Genomic DNA, 19,067 nt, shown 5'->3' on the forward strand with positions numbered 1-19,067 from the left:
TCGCTCCCCTAGGGGGCAAATTACATTTAGGCCATTTCTGCCCTACTTGGGGGCAGATTGGCCTATTTTTATGAGGCCGATCTGCCCCCAAGGGAGACAGAAACCACTAGGCACCGGGGATCTTTTTTTTTGCACCAATGTCACGCAAGGGTCGTGACCCCGTAGGCAAGGGTCGCTCCCGGGGGGGTTGGGGTGTGGGGGGGCAATTTATTTTAGGCCATTTCTGCCCCCCCTGGGGAGGGCAGAAACCTCTAGGCGCCAGGGCAATTAGTTTTGTGTGTTTTTTTTTGTTGTTGTTTTTTTTAGAGATGGGGAGCGACCCATTAGGCAAGGGTCACTCCCCTGGGGGGCAAATTGTATTTAGACCATTTCTGCCCCCCTTGGGGGCAGATCGGCCGATTTTAGGTCAATCTGCCCCCAGGGGGGCAGACACCACTAGGCACTGGGGATTTGTTTTTTTGCGACAATGTCACGCAAGGGGAGCGACCCCGTAGGCAAGGGTCACTCCCAAGTGGGTTGAGGGGGTGGGGGGCAAATTTTTTTTAGGCCATTTCTGCCCCCCCGGGGGCAGATCGGCCTATTGTTATTAGGCCGATCTGCCCCAGGGGGGCAGAAACCTCTAGGAGACAGGGCAAATTTTGTTGTGTGTTTTTTTTTTTGGTTTGTTTGTTTTTTTAGAGATGGGGAGCAACCCATTAGGCAAGGGTCGCTCCCCTGGGGGGCAATTGTATTTAGACCATTTCTGACCCCCTTGGGGGCAGATCGGCCAATTTTTGGTCAATCTGCCCCCAAGGAGGCAGAAACAACTAGGCACCGGGGACCTTTTTTTTGGCGCCAATGTCACGCAGGGGAGCGACCCCGTAGGCAAGGGCTGCTCCCTTGGGGGGGTATATTTATTTTAGGGCATTTCTGCCCCCCCTGAGGCCAGCTGAGCTAGAGGCCAAATCCACAGGTAGGCACTTTGCAAAAAACACCTCTGTTTTCTGTCAAAAAATGTGATGTGTCCACGTTGTGTTTTGGGGCATTTCCTGTTGCAGGTGCTAGGCCTACCCACACAAGTGAGGTATCATTTTTATCGGGACACTTGGGGGAACGCTGGTTGGAAGGAAATTTATGGCTCCTCTCAGATTCCAGAACTTTCTGTCACCGAAATGTGAGGAAAACATGTTTTTTTAGCCAAAGTTTGAGGTTTGCAAAGGATTCTGGGTAACAGAACCTGTTCAGAGCCCCACAAGTCACCCCATCCTGGATTCCCCTAGGTCTCTAGTTTTAACAAATGCACAGGTTTGGTAGGTTTCCCTAGGTGCCGGCTGAACTAGAGGCCAAAATCCACAGGTAGGCACTTTGCAAAAAACACCTCTCTTTTCTGTCAAAAAATGTGATGTGTCCTCGTTGTGTTTTTGGGGCATTTCCTGTTGCGGGCGCTAGGCCTACCTACACAAGTGAGGCATCATTTTTATCGGGAGACTTGGGGGAACGCTGGGTGGAAGGAAATTTGTGGCTCCTCTCAGATTCCAGAACTTTCTGTCACCGAAATGTGAGGAAAATGTGTTTTTTTTTAGCCAAATTTTGAGGTTTGCAAAGGATTCTGGGTAACAGAACCTGGTAAGAGCCCCACAAGTCACCCCATCTTGCATTCCCCTAGGTCTCTAGTTTTCAAAAATGCACAGGTTTGGTTAGGTGCCGGCTGAGTTAGAAGCCAAAATCTACAGGTAGGCACTTTGCAAAAAACACCTCTGTTTTCTGTCAAAAAATGTGATGTGTGCACGTTGTGTTTTGGGGCATTTCATGTCGCGGGCGCTAGGTCTACCCACACAAGTGAGGTATAATTTTTATCGGGAGACTTGGGGAAACATAGAATAGCAAAACAAGTGTTATTGCCCCTTGTCTTTCTCCACATTTTTCCTTCCAAATATAAGATAGTGTGTAAAAAAGACATCTCTTTGAGAAATGCCCTGTAATTCACATGCTAGTATGGGCACCCCGGAATTCAGAGATGTGCAAATAACCACTGCTCCTCAACACCTTATCTTGTGCCCATTTGGAAATACAAAGGTTTTCTTGAAAGCTATTTTTCACTCTATATATTTCAGCAAATGAATTGCTGTATACCCGATATAGAATGAAAACCCACTGCAGGGTGCAGCTCATTTATTGGCTCTGGGTACCTAGGGTTCTTGCTGAACCTACAAGCCCTATATATCCCGCAACCAGAAGACTCCAGAAGACGTAACGGTATATTGCTTTTGAAAATCTGACATTGCAGGAAAAAGTTACAGAGTAAAACGTAGAGAAAAATTGTTTTTTTTTTACCTCAATTTCAATTTTCTTTTTTGCAGTTGTTATTTTCTGTAGGAAACCCTTATAGGATCTACACAAATTACCCCTTGCTGATTTCAGAATTTTGTCTACTGTTCAGAAATGTTTAGGTTTCTGGGATCCAGCATTGGTTTCATGCCCATTTCTGTCACTGACTGGAAGGAGGCTGAAAGCACAAAAAATCGTAAAAATGGGGTATGTCCCAGTAAAATGCCAAAATTGTGTTGAAAAATTGGGCTTTCTGATTCAAGTCTGCCTGTTTCTGAAAGCTAGGAAGCTAGTGATTCTAGCCCTGCAAACCCTTTGTTGATGCCATTTTCAGGGAAAAAAACACACTTCTTCTTCTACAGCCCCTTTTTCCCATTTAAAAAAAAAGAAATTCAATTTTCACTGTATTTTGGTTAATTACTTGGCCTCCTTCAGGGGAACCCACAAATTCTGGGTACCTCTAGAATCCCTAGGATGTTGGAAAAAAAGGACGCAAATTTGGCTTGGCTAGCTTATGTGGACAAAAAGTTATCAGGGCCTAAGCGCAAACTGCCCCAAATAGCCAAAAAAAGGCCTGGCACAGGAGGGGGAAAAGGCCTGGCAGCGAAGGGGTTAATAAACAAAGTTGTTTTTTGGTACCCATTTGTCCGGCTATTACTTTTCTACCCTTTTCTTGCTACTGGGTAATATGTGTTGTATGCCTACAGTTGCGTGTGTGTCAGCCTGATTGCTTACCATTTGCTGTGGTTTCAAATTTTTGTCTTTGTGGGCATTGCTGGTGTCACCAAGGACAAGGGTAGATGTCCACTGTATGAATATGTGGGTGGTAATTCAATTGGGGTGTCAGTGTATTGTGTTTTGTTTGATATGGTATTTTTTTCATCTTTAGTTGCCCAATGTTGGCAGGTATTGTGTTAGATTTTCCCCCCTGATATGGACTGATCATTTGTCTCATGTGTGGAAGCTAGAGTTGTGTTTGTACACATATGGAGGGTTTTCAATTGTGCTGTCTTCCTTAACATTTGATTGACCATGTGTTCATTTTTATGTGTGTATCTTCAAGCTATTTCATCTAAATGTATGGCCCATGCTGCTGCTGTTGTATTTGCTTTCTTGACTTGCCTTCACACATTTGGCAGAAAGGCATGCCACTTGGCTCTACTATTGGTTGTCCCTGAGATACATTAGGGGCCAGTTCCTGTGCAAATGGTGTTTTAGGGGCATGTGTAAAGTGAAATGTGTCTTAGGGCAACATCTTTCCAGGAGTGCCCCTGATTCCCCCATCCCTATTGTGCATGTAATGTTCCATTGTGAACCTTGGATAGTTGTCTCACAAAATATTGTGCATCCCATTGACCTTCCAGTGTGTTGCAATGTGGATGATATATTTGGGTCCATTACAGGGATGTTGCATGGAAGGGGTGTTTGTGACAGGCCATGACATGTGAGCAATATCAAGGTGTCACTTTAATTAAGTGTGATGTTGATGTGGTGTTGCTGTTTTGTGACACAATATACTTCATGGTCCCTGAAACTGTGATGAGCAGACATGTGTTTTTGTAGAGTGTGGTGGTGCAGTGTCAGTGGCCTGGATGGTAGTACCTCAATCAGTTGATGAGTTTCGGAACACAGGGAGGTGTGTTCTTACCATCGATTGCATCCTCGGCAGTGTCGATTTTGTGCTCCATCTATGAGCAGAAACAGGATGTGTGTGATTGGCTCCATAGTGGCACAGGACGTGTGACACTGCCTGCAGGTGAGTTCCTTCCTTTAATGTCTCCATTTCTGCCAGCTGGGACATGGTAGTTGGGTGGCCACAGTCACGTCAGCGAAAGGCAACATTATAATGTGTTCGGCAGAAACACTGTCTCTGATAGTCTCATTGACCTATCTTGCCACTCTGGCTGTCTACGCTGCCTGGTAGTGATGGCAGGATCATGGCGGTCTTTCCTTTATGGAACCGCATGCATCATATTACGCAGTCTGACCACCAACCTGATGGTAGTCAGACTGTCGCCGCCATCATGGCAGTGCATGAACCGCCAGAGCCATAATCAGGCCCTGAGTTTTGGTTAAGGTATGATAAATATCCATTTTTGAATTATACTTTAGTTCTTTTATAGTATGCTACAGTTACAGTTGGGCAGCACATTTTGTGGTAAATGATTTTTCATTTGCATGCTGGGGCTTGTAGCCCATTTTTATTTAATTATTATTGTTTATTAGGTCAGAATTAATAGATCATATACTTAATACTACATAAAAAAGACAAAGCCCCCTTAGCCAAAAAAAAGGTACACAATATAGAAACAAAACGGCTGGGATGGAACTACAATAAGGGAGGGAGGTACCAAGGAGAAACAAAAGAGTTCAATGAGCAGTACAAAAATGCAGCAAAGGAAGCAGCCAAAAAAAGCAGTTAATGAAGTAAGAAAATCAAACATTCTGCATAGATGTCACAGGTATTGTAGAATAATCTATAAATCCCAATTGAACCTGCACCATATGGCCTCAAATCTCTTGAGCGCGTGAGCACTCCTTGTTCTAACCAGAGCCTGTTGCAGTTCATATGTTTGACAAATGGTTGCCCACCATTCAGTAACTTGTGGGGAAAATACTGAGATCCTAGATCTAGCAATGCAAAGTCTGGCAGAAAGTATAGATAACAATGGGCTTAACCCAATTTCATATTCCATTCTGTATCCTAACATTATCTCCATAGGGGTGAAATAAATGTCCTAACCTAAATCTGCTGTGGTCAATTGTGTCACCCCTTCCCAAAACTCCTTAAAGGCGGGGCATGCATATAACTTATGAAGAATGTCAGCTGCTCTATATCCACACTTGGGACAGACAGCTTTATCCGAGTTAAGATTCACACCCAGCCTTGTGAATTTCACCAGAGTGTTATATAACATGTATATGTTCCAGAGTTGCTGGAGTTTCAAATTTACAGAATGCACCGCACCATCCACCATCTCCAAAGCCCTATATATTTCCAACTGTAACACCTCACAAGAAAGCACTTTGCTCCATTTGGTGGCCAACCAAAGGTTATCTGCACTCCTATGCTCGCACAACCATTGGAAATTCATACTAATCAATGGCTTCAGAGGATATTTGAGAATATTTAACATGGCATCGGAACCTTCCAGATCATTTGAACCCTTGCAGCAGGAAAGAAAGTGATCCCTCAGCTGTAGTTTGTAACTCCAAAAATAAGCGGAAACCATTGACGACAAAAAGCTGTCCCACCATCAGCACTCCTATTCTCTCTTAAGCTTTACAGATGGTATTGTGGAAAACTTCCAGAAATGCTTGGTTATCCCACAATGGTGTATTCCCATAGATTAACTTTATGGCGTGTTTGGCACAAATTTCTCTCCAGATAGTTACAGGATCTCTGACAAACTTAGACCTTACCCGCTTGTAATAATTGGGATCTGTAGTTCTGTAGAGAAAAACCCTATGTTTTGAAGCTAAAGCCAGGTGGTAACCAAGAAATGACAGGTGCAGTTCTGCTAGAGAAAGCACATTACTCAAGCGGTCAGCAAATGCTGCTCAAAATTATAACTTAAAATCAGGAAGCTATAGCCTGTGAAGCTTATAGCACAGCTTGCCAGCTTGTAACCCCAAATACAACTATTTATGACCCCTTCTAACCTCCTGAAAAATTAGTTCAGGACCTTTAGTTGAATTGTCTGGAACAGATATAAATACTTAGGGAGAACGTTCATTTTTCACAACATTGCAGCGTCCAATGATTCTTATGGGAGCCTATTCCAGAACCGTGACAGACTGGAGCAAGAGCTCAAAATGTAATGTGAAAATCTGATCGACCAGTGCACTTAAATTTAATTCCCAAGTAAGTGGCTGTGGTTACTACCCCAAATAGTAGGGTAGTCGACTTATGGTTAAGCAAGAGATGGTATTTGGCTATATTCAATTTATAGCAAGAAACAGAGCTGAATTTCTCATCCTCATCCATTATACACTTCATAGCTATTAATGGGTTAGAAGAGTATATGACTACATTATCGGCATATACACTAATCTTTAATTCACAATCTCCAGAGGTCATAGGCTAAATCCCTGTGTTCCTCTGCATTGATTGGAGCTATGGCTCCAGATACAATGCACGTGAAAAAATAAAAGAGGGTAAAGCAAGCACTTCTACTGGGTGCCAAACTGGCTCTTAACACGTAATATGGATACCAGTGTATATAGGTTTGGCAAAGAGAGACCTGTACATGGACTGTACCCATTTGCAGAATTGATCACAATCCAGAAGGCCCTCATTGTCATCTATAAACAGTCCCAGGCCACAAAATCAAAAGCCTTCTCATCATCTAGTAAAATCCTGACATGCTTAGTTTCCGTTCGCTCCGCTGCATCAAAAGCAGCTATTGCCGTATTAATATGGCTGGTGGTATCTCTGCCTGGAATAAAGCCATGCTGTTGTTTTGAGACTAAATACGATAAGACAGGGGGAAGGCAAATGACTTGGGGAAGATCTTTACATCAGCATTAATGAGAGCTATGGATCGGTACAAACCCATGTTTTCTGGGGTTTATTCTTCTTCACAAATACTGTGAATTTAGTCATATTCAAAGTATCTTACACCATCATTGATACAATGCATTACCTTTAAAAGTGGGGGTATTATAATATCCTTAAAGGTTTTATAAAACTCCAATGTGATTGAATCATCTCCTGTTGCTTTGTCCTAAAGGCATAGCTCTAAGAGCAGGTTCTAACTCTCCAGCAGTAAAATCAGTCTGTAACAGTAATGCCTGAGATTCCTCCAATTTGGGCAGCCTACTACACTGAACGTAGGCCATAAGCTCCAACAAACATGGGATTTGGGGTGACTGTACAGTTTTTGATAGAATACAGAGTACTACTCAGCAATAGTTTGGAGGGGTATGGACAGGTCAATCTCTGCCTTTGATATGCTTGATTAAACACCTGGGGCGATATTTATACTTTTTGACGCTAAACTGCGCTAACGCAGTTTAGCGTCAAAAAAATTAGCGCCGTCTAACGCCATTCTGAAGCGCCATGCGGGCGCCGTATTTATAGAATGGCGTTAGCCGGCGTTAGCCGACCGGCGCTGCCTGGTGTGCCTGGAAAAAAACCACGTACACCAGGCAGCGCCGGCGTAGGGGAAAATGGCGTATGGGCGTCTCAAAATGGGGCAAGTCAGGTTGAGTCCAAAAAATCACCTTAACCTGATTTGCGCCATTTTTTTACGACGCCCATCCCCCATTAACATGACTCCTGTCTTAGCAAAGACAGGAGTCATGCCCCCTTGCCCAATGGCCATGCCCAGGGGACTTCTGTCCCCTGGGCATGGTCATTGGGCATAGTGGCATGTAGGGGGGCACAAATCAGGCCCCCCTATGCCACAAAAAAAAATAAAAAAAATACTTACCTGAACTTACCTTAATGTCCCTGGGATGGGTCCCTCCAGCCTTGGGTGTCCTCCTGGGGTGGGCAAGGGTGGCAGGGGGTGTCCCTGGGGGCAGGGGAGGGCACCTCTGGGCTCATTCTGAGCCCACAGGTCCCTTAACGCCTGCCCTGACCCAGGCGTTAAAATCCGGCGCAAATGCGGGTTTTTTTGCCCCGCCCACTCCCGGGCGTGATTTTTGCCCAGGAGTATAAATACCACGCACATGCCTGGGAGTCATTTTTTTAGACGGGAACCCCTACCTTGCATCTCATTAACGCAAGGAAGGTGTTCACGCAAAAAAATTACGCTAACTCCATGGACTTTGGCGCTAGACGCGTCTAACGCCAAAGTATAAATATGGAGTTAGTTTTGCGTCGAAATTGCGTAAAAAAAAACGACGCAATTTCGGCGCAAACGGAGTATAAATATGCCCCCTGGCCTTTCCATCTGATATTTAATATGCCAAAACCAACCTGTTCCCCATATTCATATTCTAAAGCCTTATTTTTTAAATATCTGGCAGCCACCTTCTCCTTGAAGTTTTGACCCAGCTGGAATCATCTATTAATAAATTAGGCAAGAAGGGCTCGCTTATCAGGACTCCTAGATCAATCAAAAGATGGATGTCCTGCTATTAACCATGAAAGGGGAAGGAGAGTTGAATATATAGTGTAATCAATCACACAGTTAAAATCTCCCATTAATAATATTTCACTAAACCACTCTAATAGATCCAAACAGATCATTTTCAACATTTTAAGGTCATCTACATTTGGCCCATAAACACAAAAATTATACATCTCAGGCCAAATACTATGAGCTGAGCAGTCTCCAATCTGCCCCTGACATCAAAGGCAGTCCTCAAACCACTGAACTCTAAGCTGTTCGCTACCAATATAGCCACCCCTTGAATAGGGGCAGTTTGCGACATACTTACAACAACAGTGTAGCCAATCTTGTTAAATAGGTGGCAATCTTTGTAGGCCAGATGTGCCCATTAATGATATTATATGTGGACTATACAATGTAATCTTCTCCCATACCCGTTGTCGTTTATTGGAGGAATTCAGACCAGATGCATTTTAGCACATACAGTTTAATATAATCATTGTTGCGCAAACTCCAACCTCAACAGGACCATCCCATACCAAAAAGTAATGCCTATGTGCACCACCAGTAGTGGCAACTCACATGGCAACCTCTGATTAATGGGACTTGTAGTTCAAATGAAGAGAAACACTGCATACAGGGAAGTTGTTTGACACTCTATTTCTTAATCACTACTCCAGTTGCAGAAGTTATATTTAGTTGTGATATGTTTTGATAGTTTCATGTTGCTTTTTAAGTTCTAATTAAACTAGTGTGTAGGGGAAGGAGTTTAAATGATGAGACCTTTAATATTTTCAAAGAGTTGCACTCTGTTGGATAACATTTCATGCAGGAGATTTGCTTATTTTGAAATTTTGGATTTCAGAGTTTGTAGTGGGTGATTTTGTAAAATTTGTTGGCAACTGTGTTCTTTTTTGATAAGATGGTACTAGTAACATTGATGGCTTCCAAATGTACCTTGAAATAAAATGCTCCACCTTCAGTAGCATTTTCGGTCTTAGTTTCTAGTTTAAGGGCACTTTGACAGCTATTCCACCATAGGATGTGGAACCTGGGCTGGGGCCAGTACCCTGACTGCCACATGAGGGTAAACCAAGGCCCATATTTATACTTTTTTGCGCTGCATTTGCATCAGTTTTTTATGCAAAAGCAGCATAAACGTACAAAATGTAATTGTATTTTGTAAGTTTGTGCTGCTTTTGCAACAAAAATGATGCAAATGCAGCACAAAAAAGCATAAAAATGGGCCCAGGTGTCTTGGAAGTAGTCAAGGAAAGTGGAAATGTTCATTGGATTTGCGATGGGGGAGTCTGTTAAAAAAATATACTACTTCATTACTTCTGTGTTCGGGTTAAAGAAAAGGGCTGTTCATTATTTTAATTTCAAAGGTAAATTATTATTATTATTTGTTTTTAGCAAATTCTGTGCTAAAGGTTGCTTTCTATAAGTTTTGGCAAATGGCTTGGTTGAAAGTAAATAATACTCCTGAGGTTAGATGTCTGATAATATTTATGTGATGGTGTAAATCATGGTATGCTCCAAATCAATCAGTGTTTTTGCTGGGAATTATGCATGGGAAAGCATGGCTTTTTCCAGATTGTTTGATAATAGTCCAAACATGAATTGTGTTATTATTTTAATATTGCCCATGTATCATGTAAATGTGGTCGAAACACGGTAGACATATGTTTAATGTATTACCTATTAACCAAATGGGTGCTTGTGTTAAGGTGAGGAGATTATCTGATGTAATGACCTTTAATATTTCTTTTTCATTATTCAGTCAACCATACAAATCAAGTCTTTGTTGGTATGTGTGTGTGTGAGAATCTATCTATGTCATGTCCGCAGAGGTTTTGAGTCTTGATGTGCCTCTCTACTCTTCTTTTTCTACTTTAATTCTGAAACTGGTGGTAGCTGATCCTTTACTTGGAAGGTGGGAATCCTGTTGGGAATTCCTTTGATAATTGTCTTAGTAGGACAGGAAGAGCTTGATAATGCTTAGTTAAGGGGTTGGACTATATTTCACACATGTTCCTCTCCAATGAATAGTGGGAGGCCATGCCCTCTTACATTTTCTATGGCTTTGTTTATAGGGATGCTTTTTTTCTAGCATCCAATGTAATAATATTTAATAATAATATTTGGCACTCTTTCAATGTTTGCACTCATTTATGGTGTTTTCATTATATAAGTAAATCCCATAAATGTTAAAAGAGGTTTCCCTTATTGAGAAATAGTGACATTAGGTTCTGTCGAAATGTTTGTATCTGTACATTATATACATTAACTAGAAACAGATTTAGTATTGTGTATATTGTTTTATTTGGAAATGTTGTTTTTAAATTTACTTTAATGATTTAAATACCCATAATAGTCTTACACCTATTGTTTGTTAATTTGCTTCATTTCTGAACCTTTGAATGTTCAGTTAAAATTGTAATACTTCTTTTTAAATAGTACAGAGTAAATGGCATTTTTGGTATTGTAGTTGCAATGGGAATATAATAGGGAGAATAAGTCATTTTAAGTAGAAAAGTAATTTAGTTGATTTTTTATTTATTTAACCCAATTTTAGTTTTCAATTTTAGGTAAATAAACATGCACATACATCTTTTTAACTTAATGGTGGTTTTGTTGAGCAGAAAAAACATTCTCCACTCCCCTTGGGTAGGTGTGCAGAACCATTGGTTGTTTGACTTGTGATTGCTTTAGATTTTTTTTTTATTTGCTTTTGTGATACCTTGTCATACTTTGCTAAGAAAATATTAGTAAATAATCCACATCTGGTTCATGTTTGTGAGCTGTATCTAGAAATCTATGAGGAGGGTTAATATTTCTTTTAACTATTAATATATTGTTAAAATGTTTTCCAATATTTCTGCATTTACTCCATTGAGGTATTTGGAAATCGATGATTTCAATTATTTTGTAGTGGATAGTATGATATTTAGGATATATTAAAGATTATATTTTTTATTTTTAATAATATTGGTGGTCATTACAACCCTGGCGGTCGGTGTTAAAGTGGCAGTAAAATCACCAACAGGCCGGCGGTAAAAAAAATGGAATCACGACCGTGGCGGAAACCGCCAACATAGACAGCCACTTTAACACACCGACCGCCACGGCGGTACAAACAAACACCGCGGCGGTAACCGCCAGCAGACAGGCGGAAGACAATGTACTGCCCACAGTATTACAACAGTCCAATCCGCCACCTTTTCTGGGGCGGATTCACCGGGAACAAAAAAACACTGTGGAAACTGGACTTGGAAGGGAAAACGCTCACCTCTACACACCCCACGAGGAACCAGGACGCCATGGAATCGGAACTCCAGATACTCCCTGCCTTTGTCTTCCTGCTCCTCTACCAGACCACGGTGAGTACTGCACCTACGACACAGGGGAGGGGGGAGGGAAAAGAGAGTGACACACACACGCAACACCCTCACCCACTACAACACACACACTAATACATCATGATACATTACAGTTACCCCCCCAACCCCCCCAGAAGAATGCAAAGCCAAAAGGAAATTATTTGAACGTTTGTAATCGATTAAAATCCAGTACTCAAAAAATCTATATACACTATAAACAAATATATACACCAAGAATACAAGTCCATGGTATTGCACCATAAAAGTCAGTGGACCACTGGGCCTAAAATGCATGGGCGAGGCCCAAACAAGATACCCGATCAAAACGGAGAGAACACTGCAGGGGCATCAGATAGAAATACAAAAGGCACCTCAGGGGGAAGGGAAGGGGGGCCACCTCAGCCGGATGAGTGCACAACGACAGATCCACCAGGGGGCTCCATGCCCACTGTTTTATCCTGGGGAGTGCAAAGCCACAGTATCACAAGTCACTTCAGTGGGTGGTTTGCCCACTGCTTTATCCTGGGGAGTGCAAAGGCACAGTCTCTCAAGTCTCTCCAGTGGGTGGTTTGCCCACTGCTTTATCCTGGGGAGTGCAAAGCCACAGTCTCTCAAGTCTCTCCAGTGGGTGGGTTGCCCACTGCTTTATCCTAGGGAGTGCAAAGCCACAGTCTCCAAAGTGAATAACAGTCTCCACTGGTTCTGGAGGGGGCACTGTGCCCAGAGTGCTTCATCCTGCCAAGGACTGAGGTAGTGGATGCCTTTCTCCAGTAGCGTGTCGGAGCTGTCGGCACTCTTTGGCCTGCCGTGCTGGTGGTGGCGGTGTCCTGTGAAGCGGTGCTGGTGGCGGCGGTGTCCTTGGCAGCGGTGCTGGTGGCAGTGGTGTCCTGTGAAGCGGTGCTGGTGGCGGTGGTGTCCTGTGAAGCAGTGCTGGTGGCGGCGGTGTCCTTGGCAGCGGTGCTGGTGGCGGCGGTGTCCTGTGAAGCGGTGCTGGTGGCGGCGGTGTCCTTGGCAGCGGTACTTGTGGTGGCGGTGTCCTTGGCAGCAGTGCTGGCGGTGGCGGTGTCCTGTTCCTTGTGGCGGCGATGTCCTTGGCAGCGGTGCTGGTGGCGGTGGTGTCCTGTGAAGCGGTGCTTGTGGCGGCGGTGTCCTTGGCAGCGGTGCTGGTGGCAGTCTTCTCCGCCGTGCAGGTTTTCGGTGACTTGCCTGTCTTTCTGTGCCCCTTCCCCCCTTGAATGGTGGCGCAGCTGTCTTCCCACTCCCAACTGTGCTTGTGTAAGAGCCTTTGGTGGAAGATGTTTTGCCTTTCTCCTGCCGGGCAGTGGCCAACTTTTTATGCTTCTGAGGTGGGGGACTGTCCGTGGTCTGGCTCCTTGGCACACTGCCTGTCCTGCTGCTTAGCGCACTCTAGAAGATGGTTACTGCTGGCACCACTATTCCCGTTGATATTGTAGCTGAGGTGCTGGGTTGGGACCTGGAAAGGCGGGCCCTAGGGGACTGAAGGGGTGGGGGAGGTGAGGGGAAGAGGTCAAGGTTGGACAGGAAAAGTTTTTTGGACACACTGGGACGGGTAGATGGAGGGGGTTTGGGAGTGGAGGAAGAGGTAGTGGTTGTAGAAGGTGTACGTTTGCTGACTTTGGGTGAAGGTGCATGGGCTGGAGGCTGTCGTGAGGTGGATGGTTGTTGGGTTGGTGTGTGGCTGCGTTTGTGTACCTTGGGAGGTGGGCTCACAGACGCACTGGGAGAGGACACAGGGGATGTGTAAATGGCAGTGGGGGTGGTGAGTGCAAGTGAGCAGGGTGTGGTGCATGCAGGTGTGAGTGGAGACGAGACAGGGAGGGAGGAGGGAGACGAGGAGGAGGGGGACATAGTGGAGGCAGTGGATGTTGGTATGTGTGCATGGGTATGATGCTTGTGTGAGTGCCTGTGGGATGTGTGGTGCTTATGTTTACCAGAGCTTCCCTTTTGTGTTGAGGTGGGTGCATGCTGGTCTGATGGTGAGCTTGGGATAGGCTAAGGTACAGGTGTTTGGGTCTGGGTGGAGGAAGTTGGAGGGGGGAGGCTGGACACAGGGACAATGGCTGCCATCAGTGCTGAGGCCAGAGTCTGAAAAGCTCGCTGTTGGGCTGCCTGACCAGAATGAATGCCCTCCAGGTATGCATTGGTCTGTTCCAACTGCCTCTCTACACCCTGGATGGCATTCAAAATGGTAGACTGCCCAACAGTGAGGGACCTGAGGAGGTCAATGGCCTCCTCACTGAGGGCAGCAGGGCTGACAGGGGCAGGGGCTGAGGTGCCTGGGGCGAAGGAGATGCCTACCCTCCTGGGTGAGCGGCCATGGGGCACATGCTGAGGGGCTGCTGGGAGGTTGGTGCTGGTAGGGGGGTGGCGGCTGTACCGGTAGATGTGGTGGGCACAGAGGGGCGCACCACTGCAATGGAGCTCCCATCAGAAAAGGAGTCTGTGTCGCTGGTCTCAGTTCCTGTCCGCGCCTTGGAGCTCCCCTCGCCCTCCGTCCCACTGGTGGCTTCAGACTCCGTTGTGTCACCATCCAGGGCCATGTGGGATGCAGCTCCCTCCTGCTCCAGTGCCACTGCTCCTCCGCCTGATGACGCTAATGCAAACAAGAACAGGGAGACCACAAAAAGGGGGGGACGGAAGAAAGACAAGTTGAGTGCATGCAATACCACTACCTTTTGGTGGACACTACAGACACAGAAGCCCTCTGCACTATGCCGTGCATTTTGAGTTCCCTAATTAATCACAGGGACTTGGGGTACAAGGCCTATGCCCGATTGCCAGGAGCCTGACTAGGTGTACTTGGCTCTGAACACAGGTGGGGTGGGGTGCCACATGGCCTGCCTTACAAAGGGACCTTGCCTACTAAACTAGCCCTGGCCTAGGGGAACCCACAGCCCACCTCCCCCACCCAGACACCTCCAATGCACGCTGAATCAGCTGAATGAGAGTGCACTCACCCCCTTGTGGCTGCTGTGATGCCCTCAAGCACCCATCCAATTCCGGATAGGCCACCACCAGGATCCAGGACATCAGGGGGGTCATGGTGCGAGGGGCACCCCTCCCACGTTGGGAGGCCATCCCCAGCTGAGCCTCCGCAGTCTTCTTGCGCTAAGCGGCGAATGTCCTCCCATCTTTTCTGGCAGTGGGTGCTCCATCTGTGGTGGACCCCCAGGGTCCGGACTTCCTTGGCGATGGCACGCCAAATATCCTTCTTCTGGTGGGCGCTGACCTGCAGGAATAGTACAGGGGAAAAGTAGAAGATATAACCGTCCGCACCGTCACAGTCATTGGCCCGCATCCCTACCCTTGCCATGACGCATACGTACCATCACCGCCGGCGTACATCGTCATTGGCTCCCGGGACCCATAGGGTCCAATGTTAACCAATGCAGGATTGCGCTGCGGTCTTCGACCGCCTACCACGACGGTGTACAACGCCAGCGCAGTTACCTCATATCCCCTTGTCCCACATTACAGGTCAGGCAGCAGCCATTTCAGGGGGCCACATGGCATTAATTTTAAATGTGTCACACATATCTAGGCCTTGCATACACACTAATACAGGCACGTAGGGGATTAAAAAAATTGTGGGATAAAGTTGTGTTTTGGACCTCAGTGTTGGCTGACTCTCTGCTCGCTGTTCTCCTCCATAGAGCACGTCCGCTGGGGCAGGTGAGGAGATGGCGGCATCCTCCGGTGTACAGACCACTGGTGGACCTGTCGACAATGGAGGAGCGACATGTAATTGTCACCTACAGACTGGACCGTGCCACAATCCAGGAACTGTGTGCCCAGTTGGAGCCAGACCTGATGTCAGCTATCCGCCATCCCACAGGAATCCCCCCCCCCTAGTGCAGGTGCTGTCAGTACTCCATTTCCTGGCCAGTGTGTCTTTTCAAACAACAGTGGCCATTGCATTAAGGATGTGCCAGCCTATGTTCTCAAACATGTTGTCCAGAGTGTTGTCTGCCCTGCTGAAACACATGCGCAGCTACATCGTTTTCCCTCAGGTGGAGGATTTGCCTACAGCGAAAAGTGACTTCTATGCCGTGGGACATATCCCCAACATCATAGGTGCCATTGATGGGACACATGTGGCCTTGGTCCCCCCACCGCAGGAGTGAACAGGTGTACAGAAACCGGAAGAGTTACCATTCTATGAATGTCCAGATGGTGTGCTTGGCCGACCATTACATCTCCCATTTGAATGCCAAGTTTCCTGGCTCAGTGCATGATGCTTACATTCTGAGGAATAGCAGCATCCCTTATGTGATGGGGCAACTCCAGAGGCTCCGTGTGTGGCTATTAGGTGAGGACATGGACCCTATACAGTGTGACTAGGTGTCTGGGTCTGGAGATGTCCCTAAGAGTTAGTGTGTGTCTAACAGTTGTCCCTCGCCATTTGCAGGTGACTCTGGTTACCCCAACCTGTCATGGCTACTGACTCCAGTGAGGAATCCCAGGACAAGGGCAGAGGAACGCTACAATGAGGCCCATGGGCGAACTAGGAGGGTGATAGAGAGGACCTTCGGCCTCCTGAAGGCCAGGTTCCGGTGCCTCCATATAACAGGTGGTTCCCTATTCTACTCACCAAAGAAGGTGTGCCAGATCATCGTGGCCTGCTGTATACTTCACAACTTGGCTTTGCGATGACAGGTACCTTTTCTGCAGGAGGATGGTCCAGATGGAGGTGTTGTGGCGGGGTGGAGCCTGTGGACAGTGAAGATGAGGAAGCAGAAGAAGAGGATATCGACAACAGAAACACGGTGATTCATCAATGCTTCCAGTGAGACACAGGTAAGAAGACATCACTGCCTGCTTCATCTGATACCCTTGTTCTACCTCTCATCTGTCTGTCACTTTCACCCAGTGTATGGACCCTGAGTTGTCACTTTCCCTTTCAATTTCACAGATGTGGGTCCCACTGTGTGACATCTTCTTTGTTTCCACATGGACTAGAGCTGTGTGACATAGGTATGTTGACAATACAATGGATATAGTAGTTTGCCACAGTTATTGCAAATACACATTTTCGAAAGCACAGACTGACTCCAGATAGTTTTGTGCTTTAAGGGTGTCTATTTAAGTGCTAAATATTGGAGGGTGGTGTAAAATGGTCAGGGGTGATGGTGGAGGAATGTCCATGGCAGAGTCTAGTCTATTAGTCTCACAGGTGCATTGTCCAAAGGGACATAGGAAGTGGAGCTGGGGCAGTTGATGGATGGACAGGGTAACAAAGTGGGACAGAAGGATGACAATCAGGGTGGTCTAATTTTTTGGCGGGGTCTTGGCATTGTTCTCTGTCTTTGTCCTGGATCTCAGGGACCGTTTGCGGGTGGTTCTGCATCTGCAGGCTGTGGGGTGCTGGTGTCATGGTCCTGTGGCGGTGCCTCCTGTCCACTAGCACCAGCGGAGGTGGTGGGCAGTTCATCGTCCAGGCTAGTGTCAGGGGCCCCTTGTTGTAACACAGTGCCCTTCTTGGTGTTGACAAGTTCCTTCAGCACCCCTACAATGGTGCCCAGGGTGGTATTGATGGATTTTAGTTCCTCCGTGAACCACAAATACTGTTCCTCCTGCAGCCCCTGGGTCTCCTGAAACTTAGCCAGTACCGTTGCCATTGTCTCCTGGGAATTGTGGTAGGCTCCCATGATGTTGGAGAGGGCCTCATAGAGAGTGGGTTCCCTGGGCCTGTCCTCCCCCATCGCACAGCAGCCCGCCCAGTTCCCCTGTGTTCCTGGGCCTCTGTCCCCTGAACGGTGTGCCCACTGCCACTGCCCCCAGGGCCCTGGTGTTGTTGGGGTGGTGGGCTAGCCTGGGTTCTCTGTAGTGGTGGACCCACTGCTGCTTTACATGTCCTGGGGACAGAGGTATGGGCCCACTGGGTAGGTGCTGTGCTGGTGTTTCCAGAGTGGGGAGGCTCTGTTGTGGCTTGTGCCAGTGTGAGGGGAACCAACTTTCTTGAGGTCCCAGATGGGCCGGGCTGGTCATCCAGTTGGACAGAGCTGCTGTCATCACTGTGGGCTTCTTTTGTGGGTGGAGTGGAAATGTCTGGAACATCCTGTGCGGTGACGTTGGGTGGGGGTCCTGCAGGGGTGTAAAGGCATGATTATTGCATCTGTATGTGCCATGGTGTGCAATGGGAGGGTGACCCTGTACCCCAGTGCTTGCATTCTTGGGTAGCACCTTGTGTGCTAAATGTTTAGGGGTGTGTGTGGATATGTGCAGTGGCCATGCATTGGTGATGGGTGGCCATGCTTTGTTGTTGCATGCAGGGCTTGGTGTTGGGATGGGTGGGTTGGGATAGAGGGACATATGTGAGGAGTTGTAGTGATGGGGTGAGGGTGGGGGTATGTGATAGGATGCAGGTAGGGTGGGGGATGAAGTAGTGAAAGATTTGCCTTACCAGAGTCCATTCCTCCAGCTACTCCTGCAAGGCCCTCAGGATGCAGAATAGCCAAGACCTGCTCCTCCCATGTTAGTTGTGGGGGAAAGAGGTGGGGGTCCGCCGCCAGTCCTCTGAACCGCGATGTGGTGTCTTGAGACCACGGAACGTAACTTCCCCTGTAGGTCGTTCCACCTCTTCCTGATGTCATCCCATGTTCTTGGGTGCCGTCCCACTGCGTTGACCCTGTCCACGATTCTGGCCATAGCTCCATCTTCCTAGCTATGGTGGTGTGCTGCACCTGTGATCCGAATAGCTGTGGTTCTACCTGGATGATTTCCTCCACCATGACCCTGAGCTCCTCCTCAGAGAACCTGGGGAGTGTTTGCGGTACCATGGGGTGGTGTGGGTGATGTGTGGGGTCGTGTGTGTTGTGATATGTGGGGTGATGTTTAGGGGTGTGTGGTGGTTTGTGCGTGGATGTTGTGTGAGTGATGGTGTTGAGTGCCTGTGGATGCTAGTTTGTAGATGGTGGTGTCTCTCTCTGGCCTTCAGGTGCAATTGTGGTCGTAAGGGTTTGTGGGTGATTTGTTTTATATTGTATTGGGTGTGTGGGAGTGGTGTGTGTGTGTATCAGGTGTGTGTATTTGGAATTGTCCAATGTGGTGGTGTTTTGCAAATGTGTGTGTATTTTGAGCCCAGCGGTGTTTACTGCCAATGGAATACCGCGGTTGAAAGACTGCCGCGTGGATTCGTAGGTCGTGATAGTGTGGGCTTATTCCTGTTGGTGTGACGGTGGAGGTTTTGTTATCGCCAGTTTATCACTGACCTTTGGAGTGGCGGACTTGTGTGGATGTCTAAATTTTGGCGGATTCCGAGCTGTGGGTTGTAATAGCTGTGGTGTAATTCTGC

The sequence above is a fragment of the Pleurodeles waltl genome, chromosome 3_1, assembly GCF_031143425.1.
Source record: "Pleurodeles waltl isolate 20211129_DDA chromosome 3_1, aPleWal1.hap1.20221129, whole genome shotgun sequence".
Lineage (NCBI taxonomy): Eukaryota > Metazoa > Chordata > Amphibia > Caudata > Salamandridae > Pleurodeles > Pleurodeles waltl.